Source organism: Scyliorhinus canicula, chromosome 7, assembly GCF_902713615.1.
Source record: "Scyliorhinus canicula chromosome 7, sScyCan1.1, whole genome shotgun sequence".
In the NCBI taxonomy this organism is placed as follows: Eukaryota; Metazoa; Chordata; class Chondrichthyes; order Carcharhiniformes; family Scyliorhinidae; genus Scyliorhinus; species Scyliorhinus canicula.
In genome coordinates, this window is record NC_052152.1 from 195,271,021 (window position 1) to 195,281,763 (window position 10,743).

The 10,743-nt window shown below is 43.8% G+C and overlaps 1 pseudogene; it reads left to right on the forward strand.

Moving 5' to 3' along the window:
- Window positions 1-9,092, forward strand: part of LOC119969160 — a 111,294-nt pseudogene extending 102,202 nt beyond the window's left edge.
- Window positions 9,093-10,743: the final 1,651 nt, after the last annotated feature.

A 10,743-nucleotide genomic window follows, 5' to 3' on the forward strand; every position in this document is an offset into this window, starting at 1 on the left:
TGGGTACTCTAAATTTAAAAAAAAAAATAAAATTAAAATAAATAAATGATGACACTCATTTTTATAAACTCCTTTAACGTAAAATGTCCCATAGCATTTCACAGGAGTGTTACAAACAGAATTTGACACCCAGCCACCAAACTAAAAATTGGGAAGAGGATCAAAAGCTTGATCAAAATGGCAATGATCTAGCGGGACACGAGTGAAGTGGAGAGCCTAGGCAGCTGAAGGCAGAGTCAACTGGGGTGGAATGCAGAAAATTGGGGAAACAAGAATTAAAGGACAGAAAAATCGGGATTGGAGAAGGTTTGAGTCAGAGGGGAGAGACTGCAGAGGGATTTGAATTAAAGATCATTTTAAGTGTTAGACCAGGGGCCAGTGTAGCTCAGCGAGCACAGGGAGAATTGAACCTTTGGTGTAAGTAAAGCCACAGGCAGCAAAGTTTTCAATTAATTCTTCAATTAATTCAAGTTTTGGAAGGGTCGATATTGGGAAGCTTACCAGGCAAACAGTGGAATAGTTGTGTCTGGAGGTAACAAAAGCATATCAGGGATTTGTCTTATGGTGCCAATGACCGAATGGGTTCCCAAGAAGACTAGTGGAGATGGAAACCCCAAATCGATTTAACAACCAGGAAGTGGGGTGGGCATTGGTGGGTGGGCTTGTAGGCCTTTTTTTTTTTCAGATCAAAGGACTGAAACCGCTTGGATGCTGTCTTCAAATTCAAATCATTTTGCTTTTTATTTCCCTTGGGCTTTGACTATACTACAGGTGACTGCTTCCAAACTGTGGCTTCCCAACATTGTTTTTATGGAAAGTGTAGAGCGCGTATCGGACTGAATGAATGATTGGGCAGCTTTTAAAATATCAGACTATCTGCGCCATGTGCTTTTCCATTTTCCATCGGCGTTATATCATTAATTATTGTCCTTTTTTAAAAAAAATTGTTCTTGGGGTGTGAGCATTTTCACAATTGCAAAACGTACTATTTGCACACAACATTATAGTCATTTGTAATGGTTCCGTTTGGCTGGGACCAAACATTCATTCATTAGTTCAAAGCGTGGTCAGTAGATCAGAAATTGACTTGGCTATGAAATTGTTGGGCTTTGTTTGTGGGTGAGGAGAAATGTCTGAATGCAAAGTCCAAAAGATGTGCGGGTTAGGTGGATTGGCCATGCTAAATTGCCCGTAGTGTAAGGTTAATGGGGGGGATTGTTGGGTTATGGGTATACGGATTACGTGGGTTTAAGTAGGGTGATCATTGTTCGGCACAACATCGAGGGCCGAAGGGCCTGTTCTGTGCTGTACTGTTCTATAAGGTTGTGTAGCTCACCAATATTTGGAGCATTACCTGTAAAATTGCATGGCCTTCAAAGGAAATGCCATGTAAATTGCATCAGAATTTCCACATAGAAAGGAGTTCAACTCTGTGGCTTGGGTCCAGAGAAGAAACACTGGAAGATCTTAAGCGGGACATGATCCTTTGAATTTGTCTAGATATCTCTTGAATGCAAGAGGTGGCTGTAAAAGCAGAGCTTGCCTATCCGTAATGCTTCAGTACTTGTTAGCTAAAATTGACACGCAAGAGAGATTTTTTTGACACCGGCCTGTCTTGTATTTTGTAAAAGTAGCATATTTTTTAAATTGTCCTGTGTGCTTAATCAGGTGATTTTGATTTCCTCTTTTTTTTGTTTGGAACTCTTAGCAGGTGTAGTAGGTTTCCAAGTAGAGGTAAGACGGTTAGTATGGGCAGCACGGTAGCACAGGTGGATAGCACCGTGGCTTCACAGTGCCAGGGTCGATTTCCCGCTGGGTCACTCCCAGTGCGGAGTCTGCATGTTCAGACACCCCGTGTTTGCGTGGGCTTCCTCCGGGTGCTCCGGTTTCCTCCCACAGTCCAAAGACGTGCAGATTAGGTGGATTGGCCATGCTAAATTGTCCTTAGTGACCAAAAAGGTGAGATGGGATTATTGGGTTATGGGGATAGGGTGGAAGTGAGCGCTTCAAGTGGGTTGGTGCAGACTCGATGGGCCGAATGGCCTCCTGCACTGTGTGTTCCATGTTGAGGAACAATGAGATGGAAGTCGGCCTGGGTTTTATGGTTTGTATGCAAGGTGAGTTCAATTGGAGCTAAAGATCCAAGTGAGATTGATAACCCTGCTATAAAGGCAGGGTTTTATCAACCCCATATCCCAGAAGCTATGACTGTGCCCCAGGGACCCAAATCGCACCACTCATGTGGCCAAATGGGCTTCTGGATAAACTATTTTGAAGCTATTCATTTTGTTAGCTACTTAAAACATTGTGCAGTTTGGCCAAGTTAGAACTTGAGGATTGTGATACTGATATAGTTAATAATCCTGTTGGCACCAAATTAGTGATGCACTGATTTGCCCCCATCTTATCACTTGCTATTTAGTAAGTTACTTTGGCCATTATTGGTTTGCTGCACAGTTGCTAGCTTACTGATTATATTTGTATATGTATGGCTTTCATGTATTTAATTTAAAAATTGTGGGTTCTAACTAATAGACCAGTCAACGCTAACTTCTCCCTTGATGATCAGCAGGTGTTAGTTTAGCTTATCCTCAAGTTACTGGGTAAGTTAATCAAGCACAAAATAACTTCATTTTGATCGAAATCGGTGCGTAGAGGGTTTGGTGACCGGGTGGCACGGTAGCACAGTGGTTAGCACAGTTGCTTCACCGCTCCAGGGTCCCAGGTTCGATTCCAGGCCTGGGTCACTGTCAGGTTCTCCCGTGTCTGCATGGGTTTCCTTTGGGTGCAGGTGAGGTGGATTGGCTATTTAAATTGCCCTTGGGTTAAGTGGGGTTGTTGGGTTACGGGGATAGTGTGAAGATGTGGGCTTAAGTAGGGTGCTCTTTCCAAGAGCTGGTGCAGACCGAATGGCCTCCTGCACTGTAAATTCTATGAGTTGGTCATCACCTGTCTCTTGACCTAAGCTGGGAGGTAAATCTCTAGATGGTTCCTCTGAGGGGTTAAAGGAGGGAAATTAGAATTTTTTCAGTTCTTTGTCATATATAACATGATGGGACTCTCAAAACGTTCTTCCTTACATAAAGACATATTACTGGGAGTAGGCCATTCGATCCTTCGAGCCAGCTCCGCCATTCAATATGATCATGACTGAACCTTGATCTCAATGCCATGTTCCCGCTTTCTCCCATACCCCTCAATGCCAATAAAATCTTTTAAAATTATCCATCTCTTCATTGAATACATTTAGTGGCCTCCACAGCCTTCAGTGGTAGAGAATTCAAGAGGGTCACTGCCCTATTTGACTGAAGAAATGTTTCCTTGTTTCCATCCTAAATGCTCTACCCCATATCCTGAGACTGCGTCTCCTGGTTCTAGATGCATCAACCAGGGAAAACCTCCGCCCTGCATCTCGTCAGTGCAGCCCCGTTAGCATTTTTTCATTTCAATCAAATCTCCTCTCATCCTTCAAAACTCTAGTGCAATCTCTCATAAGACAGTCCCGCCAACTCTGGTATTAGCCTAGTGAACTTCATTGCACTTCCTCTATGGCAAGTGTATCCTTTCTTGGGAAGGGAGACCAAATCTGCATGCAATACTCCAGATGTGGTCTCACCCAAGGCCCTTTGTAAATCCATATTTCCCAATAGATCACCATTTCAATAAATACTCTTGTGTGTTTTTCACACCAAAGAGTATAACTTCACATTTAGCCATGTTGTTCTGCATCTGTCATGTGTTTGCCCGCTCACTTAACTTGTCTAAATCACCTTGAAGCCTCCTTGCATCAACTTTACAAACTCACAATTCCGCTCAGTTTTGTGTCATCAGCAAACTTGGAAATGTTACATTTGGTTCCCTCGTGTTGTAAACAGCTGGTGCCCAAGCACTGATCCCTGCTATCCCACTAGTCACTGCCTGCCATTTGGATAAAGACCCATTTATTCCTGTATTTTGGCCAATTCTCGATCCATGCAAAAACATTGAATCCCATGTGCTTTAATGTTGTCCACTAACCTCTTATGAGGGGCCTTCTCAAAAGCCTGAAAGTCCATATACACCCCATCCACTGATTATCCCTACTCTATTCAACAAGTCACATCCGCATTAAACTCCAGTAGATTTGTTAAGTGGGATTTGCCTTCGTGAACACATACTGGCTTTGTCCAGTCCCATTAACGCTTTCCAAATGTTCTGTTATCACGTCTTTTATAATAGACTCTCGTGTCTTCCTCACTACTGATGTCAGGTTAACTGGTCTTAACTTGTCCCTTTATTTCCCTCCTTCCCTTTTTTTAAAAAGTGGGGTTTCATTTGCCACCTTCCAATCTTTAGGAACTGCTCCAGAGTCAATGGAATTTTGGAAGCTGGCCACTAACGCTACCAATGTTTCCAGGGCCATTTCCTTTAATACTCTAGGGTGTACATTTTCAGTCCCTAGTGATTTGTCAGCCTTTAACCCTATTGATTTCCCCAGGATCATTTTCTTACTAATACTGATTTCCCTCATTTCCGCCCTCTCAGGTTATTTGTGCTCTCTTTTGTGCAGCCCGAAGTATGTGTTCAATTATTCTGTCAGTTCTTTGTTTCCCATTATAATTTCCATGGCTTCTGACTGTAAGGGACCTACATTTATCTTTACTAATCTTTTGTTTCTTCACCTATTTATAGAAGCTTTGACGGTCAGTTTCTACGTTCCCTGCACTTTTACACTTGTACTCTTTTCAACCTCTTGATCAAATTTTGTGTCCTTTTTTTTGTTAAATTCTAAAATGTCCCCATTCCTCAGACTTGCTGCTTATCGGGCTGCCATTTTGAGCGGGCAGCCCTATACTGAGGGTCGGTGGCTGCCCCCGCTGAGAAGTACCTCCCCCAACCACCACCACCAAAGGAATAATGTTACCACCATCATGCCTGCGCATCCTCCTTTAATAACATTGCTACTGCACCTTCTTTGCCACTGGTCTCCAGATTCCTGTGGGTAATCATGGTTGCTGTGGATGTCACTCCATAAAGCCTTAGATCAGAGCTCCAGAGCAGGAGATATTTGATTTTAATATTTCAATCAAAATCTAGACATTTGATCATGTGGCACTTCTGGTACTGTACTAAATTACTACTTGGTCCAGATGTGGGGCTTATCAGATATGCAAAGAGCCAACATTTTTATTAGGCAGGGTGGGAGGGCGGCTGACCTTTGTCCCTGGGTAGGACTTTATTTTGACTAAAATGTCACAGTTTGAGGCTTTTTATTGAACAGGGGATGTGGGGAAACGATAGCTTATAGCAGAGGAAATTTGGACATACTCATAATGCTCGCGCACTCACTCAAGTGTTTTCAAAACTCTTATTGGCTGCGTTGCAAGGTGTTAACTGCAACAAAAAAAATACAAGGACTTTTTGGAACTTAGAGCCTGAGGCCCCTCCAATGTCTTGTTGACCATTTCTGCCTGTGTTTCCACCCTCCCTCCCCATCCCCACTGCCTCGCCCCTTGTTTTTAATAGGTGTAAGAAGTGGGAGATCCCGGTCGAGAAGATCTACAACAAAACCCAGCGTGAGAAGTTTGCCTGGGCCATTGATATGGCTGATGAAGACTATGAATTTTAACTATTGATGTGGCTGAAGCTGAGTGAGACCCGGCCTAAGCCACTCTGAGCAGGAGGAGAAACATTTTTATCTAACGAGGAAAAACTCTGTGGTTCCGTAGCTACTGTTTTAAGAGGAAGAAAAGCAAAACAAAAATATATATATATATATATATTCGCACTGATTAGATTGGTGCATTTATACTGTTAGAACCTTGCAATAACTTTTTTTAAATTGAGAACTGCAGTCCTGTTTTAAAAATAAAATCAAAGTACACCTGCTTAAAACTGGTCACTGCTGAACCTTGGGGAAGAATCGGTGACTGTTCGGCCTGAACTGGAGACTGAATGTTCACTATCCTGTGGTTTCTCTTGAGGTTTTTATTTTGCTTTCACCTTTTAACATTTGTCACTGACCTATGCCCTAAACCACCTAACTGGAACGCAAATCGAGGTCGAGCATTTGGTTATGGTTTGAATTTTAACTCTGCAAAAATGATTGTATACATGGATTTAACGTGAGAAGGGAAGGTTTTAATTCCACCAAAAGGGTGATTTGTACAAGAATGTGATTTATTTGGAATGTGCAGTGGCAGAGCTGGCATTAATTGTTTGGGGAAGGGTGGATTGGGTTGAATGCCATATTTGGCAGACTCCATCTATGTGGTGCTCTCAGGCAGCAATTCTACCCCTCTTGCCTGTGTTTCTAAGGGGGGCACACCGCCCAGCATGTTCTCTAGGCACAGAGCATCTGGAGAGCAGTTGGCAACTGGGTGGGGTCTGGGGAGTGCTGCAGTTTGAGGACCAAGCCAGGGAATGCTGTCTGAGCCTGGTCTGAAACGCAGGGACTGCACAAATTTGCAGGCCAAAGATGGGAACGGGCCAAATCTGTTCTCCACTGTTGCATTGGTCGACACTCCGTAGCTTGGATGGGATAGTTACGGCCATATTCCTCACCTATCTTGCTCTGCTGCTAGCAATGAGAATTGCATTCTTTCCCACACCAATATAAATTGCTTTTACATTTGTTTTAAATGGATTGTGATCTATTTAAATACCTATGCTGAAATTTGTTTTTAAAATTCATTTTCTTAATTAACTGTTTGGAATGGTTCCTACTTTACTTACAGGTAATAAAAAGTTGTCAGAAGGGGATTAAGGAAACCTTCCTCACTGGGCCTACAAGAAATCACATTGGAATAAACTTTGGATCATTCTAGCCAGGAAGATTGGCTAAAATTCAACGGCCTTTTGATTTTAAACTCCAGTAGGAAGTAGTTGGGGTGGGGGTGGGGGGGTGGTGTTGGAGATGGGGACGATGGAATGAGTGCTGTATGACTAGTGCCTTGCGAGCCATGTGTTCGAACAGTTGTGGTCTTTCAATCTCCAAATATTGCTCTGGGAGTTTTAAATGGGATTTATTTTAACAGAATGGGGAGTAGTAAGAGGGAGATGTATTGTAATGGCTACTATTGGCGTGGTTCCATTTGGTTTCTTAGTGTTTAATTGGTCAAAAACGATTTTGGGATGTTAACCTTTCCACTTGAATTTTGCAACGTACATAAATGGACCATCAAGAAATTTTAAAAACGACATTCCTTTTTTTGAGGGAGGGGAAGCAACCCCCAAAGCACTATTTTAAAAACTGTGAAACTGTACTGATACCTGTCACGTGATTTTCTACACCTCCCACGCTAGAGTAGCTAGCAGTCAAAGTAAGTGGATGTAGCTTCCAGAGCATTTGGTAAGCAGTGACCTTTTAGTCTGCTGTGTGCTTGTTTCTTGACCCTTTTTTTTTAAAGAAGAAAAAGTGGTTTCCTTTTCTGTGACTGAGATGAAATCCTTTTTAGACAGAGTTATTGGATAGTAACTAACATCCAACAGCAACTTCAAGCCCATTGGGGCTCACATCGTTGTAAGCTGTAGGTTTAATTTTCTTTTGGACTTTTTGGTCAATGGGGAAGTATCTGCAGCTGGGAGGTTTGATTTACTTAACAGTTGTAATTAATTTAAACGGTGTGCTGTTAAATTAGTACTTTCTTCCTCGTCGTGCATTTTAAAGGCTCCTTGCACTCCATCGAATAAATATTTGAATTGTCTCGAAATAATTATATCGGATCTTTGGAACCATTTTGAGAAAAGGACAACTTAAGAGGCCTTTATTGCTGTGAATATGTATTTTGTTGTATTTATAAAATTAAAAAAAAAACATTTCAGCTTGACTTGGGGAAACAGAAGTAGACAAGTTAACTTGAGTGTAGAGGCCCTGTCACCAAAGAGTAAGGGGACTTGATTTAAATTTGTCCACTGGTTTAAGTTGAATTTTTTTTCTTTTTAACTGTGAATGGTTTTCCTTTTTGTTTTTATGAGACATGCAACTTTTTAATGCTTCAACTCAGGTTAGAGTGCGCGCGAGAGAGTAAGGGTACCAGAACGAACTTGCCTACAATTCCAGTATTTGTGACTTTTCCATTAAAACTCTACATCATTGTAGCCTAACTGGACAGCTGACCCAGTAATCTGAAACAGAAGTGATTGAGGTCCTTATTTATTTTCTTTCAAACTTTGGCAGTGTAATTTTTCTTTGATTGGCCAGGGAGGATTGGTCAGAGCCAGAAGGTTTTTTTTAAATGGTTTGTGTACGGTGGTGCTTTTTCAATTTGAGATCAACAGAAGGGGGGGGAGAACTTTTATCTGCTAACTAGCTAGCTAATTTAGCCAAGCACATGCTCTGTAGATTTCTTGCATTTGGTCACCCAGCTCTCCATACACCTTTGGTGAGTGTTCACTGTCACTTCGTGTGTGCTTTCTACCAAAATGGCTTCCTGATGTCTGGTAGCAAGTGTGGTGTCACATCCGTGAGTAATCTTAAATGGTATTGCATTCTGACTGTTTCATATTTCATAACATTTTAAAAATGTTTTCCTATCTGTCCAATTTAAGAATACTGGTTCTTGTTTAATGCCTATCTTTGACTATTGAGCCTTTTAGGATTTTTTTTTTAAATTTAAGTTTGCCAACTTTATATACAGAATTGCGCACGGTGGCTGAGAGAGGAGTGAGTTGAGGAGAAATTAACTGGGGGAGAAGGAATGGCGACCGGACAGGCATGGTGATTAGGATGATGGCCGTTACCTGTCCTGGACTGAGGGGATGAAAGATTCCTCTCTATTGCTGAGAACCACACGTGAAGTAAGTTTGGGACAGGCTAAACCTCTGCTGGATATACATTCACAGTACCAAATTACTCATAATTCTGCATGGTGAGCTAGCTTCACTTGAAGGGCATGCAGAGAGCTTCTGGGGGGGGGGGTGTTAATGATCTTATAGGTTTGGGATGAAGCGCGATTATTTTGGAGTACTGTAGAGAAAGCTGTAGTTTGCATTTTAACTCGTGCTCTATATGAACTAATGATACTTGAAGCTGACACTGGATGGGAAAGTGTTAATTGCTCAGGACCAAGACTCTGGATTATCATGCAATTTTGAACCGCGACAAAAAAAAAGTAGAAAATGTGTGGGCCTTGCTAATGTATATCAGCGCTGTCCACACCACATTGCTTCAAAACCACGTGTTTGCTTATCAAGAGGTAGTTAACACCCTCTAACCTCGTGTGACTTAGCGTAAAATGTAAGTAGTCAAATTACAAATGGAGGTCTAGATGTTCTTCACCTCCTGACAACCCATCACCCCCACCATTCTTCATAGGTGACAACTCATTCTGGGGTACAGCTCTTGGTTGTGTTCTGATGCTATGGGGATAAATCCAGTTTATTTACTGAGGTTTTAATTGAGAACAATGGCCCATTGCTTGAGAACCCCTGAAGCAGTAGCATCCTTTTGTGGGGGGGGGGGGGGGGGGGGGGGGGGGGCGGGGATTGAGGCTGTCTGCCATGTGGTACAAATTGTTCCCTTGTACATTGTGTGTTTAAAAAGCTGGTGTATTAAATCAACATCCACTCTTATGAACAGAAATGTGGTGGGAGGGATACAGGAGTGCATTTGACAGCATCATGACTATTAGGAAGTTCTCTGTTTACGAAATAAATGCATCTGCAGTGGGGATTGCTGCCCTGCTCTGCAATTTCTGCCTGTGCCACTGTTGTCCCAATCTCTAGGACACCTTCCCTAACAACTCAGCTGGAGTAATGGAACTCTGTCTCTCTCTCTCTGTCTGTGTCTCTCAGCCATGATTGAATGGCAGTGCAGGCTCGATGGGCCGAGTCGCCTAATTCTGCTCCTATATCTTATGGTCTCTCTCTCCTGTGTGTGTGACATTCTCTCTCCCTGTGTGTGTGACATTCTCTCTCCCTGTGTGTGTGACATTCTCTCTCCCTGTGTGTGTGACATTCTCTCTCCCTGTGTGTGTGACATTCTCTCTCCGTGTGTGTGACATTCTCTCTCCCTGTGTGTGTGACATTCTCCCTGTGTGTGTGACATTCTCCCTGTGTGTGTGTCATTCTCTCGTCCTGTGTGTGTGTGTGTGTCATTCTCTCTCCCTGTGTGTGTGTCCTTCTCTTGCCCTGTGTGTGTGTCCTTCTCTTGCCCTGTGTGTGTGTCCTTCTCTTGCCCTGTGGGTGCGTCCTTCTCTCGCCCTGTGGGTGCGTCCTTCTCTCGCCCTGTGGGTGTGTCATTCTCTCGTCCTGTGGGTGTGTCATTCTCTCGCCCTGTGTGTGTGTGTGTGTGTGTCATTCTCTCGCCGTGTGTGTGTGTGTGTGTGTCATTCTCTCTCCATGTGTGTCCCCCTCTCGCCCTGTGTGTGTGTCCCTCTCTCTCCCTGTGTGTCCCTCTCTCCCTGTGTCCCCCCCCTCTCCCTGTGTCCCCCCCTCTCCCTGTGTCCCCCCCTCTCCCTGTGTCCCCCCTCTCCCTGTGTCCCCCCCCTCTCCCTGTGTCCCCCCCCTCTCCGTGTGTCCCCCCCTCTCCCTGTGTGTCCCCCCCCTCCTCCCTGTGTGTCCCCCCTCTCCCTGTGTGTGTCCCCCCTCTCCCTGTGTGTCCCCCCCCTCTCCCTGTGTGTCCCCCCTCTCCCTGTGTGTCCCCCCCTCTCCCTGTGTGTCCCCCCCTCTCCCTGTGTGTCCCTCCCTCTCCCTGTGTGTGTCCCTCCCTCTCCCTGTGTGTGTCCCTCCCTCTCCCTGTGTGTGTCCCTCCCTCTCCCTGTG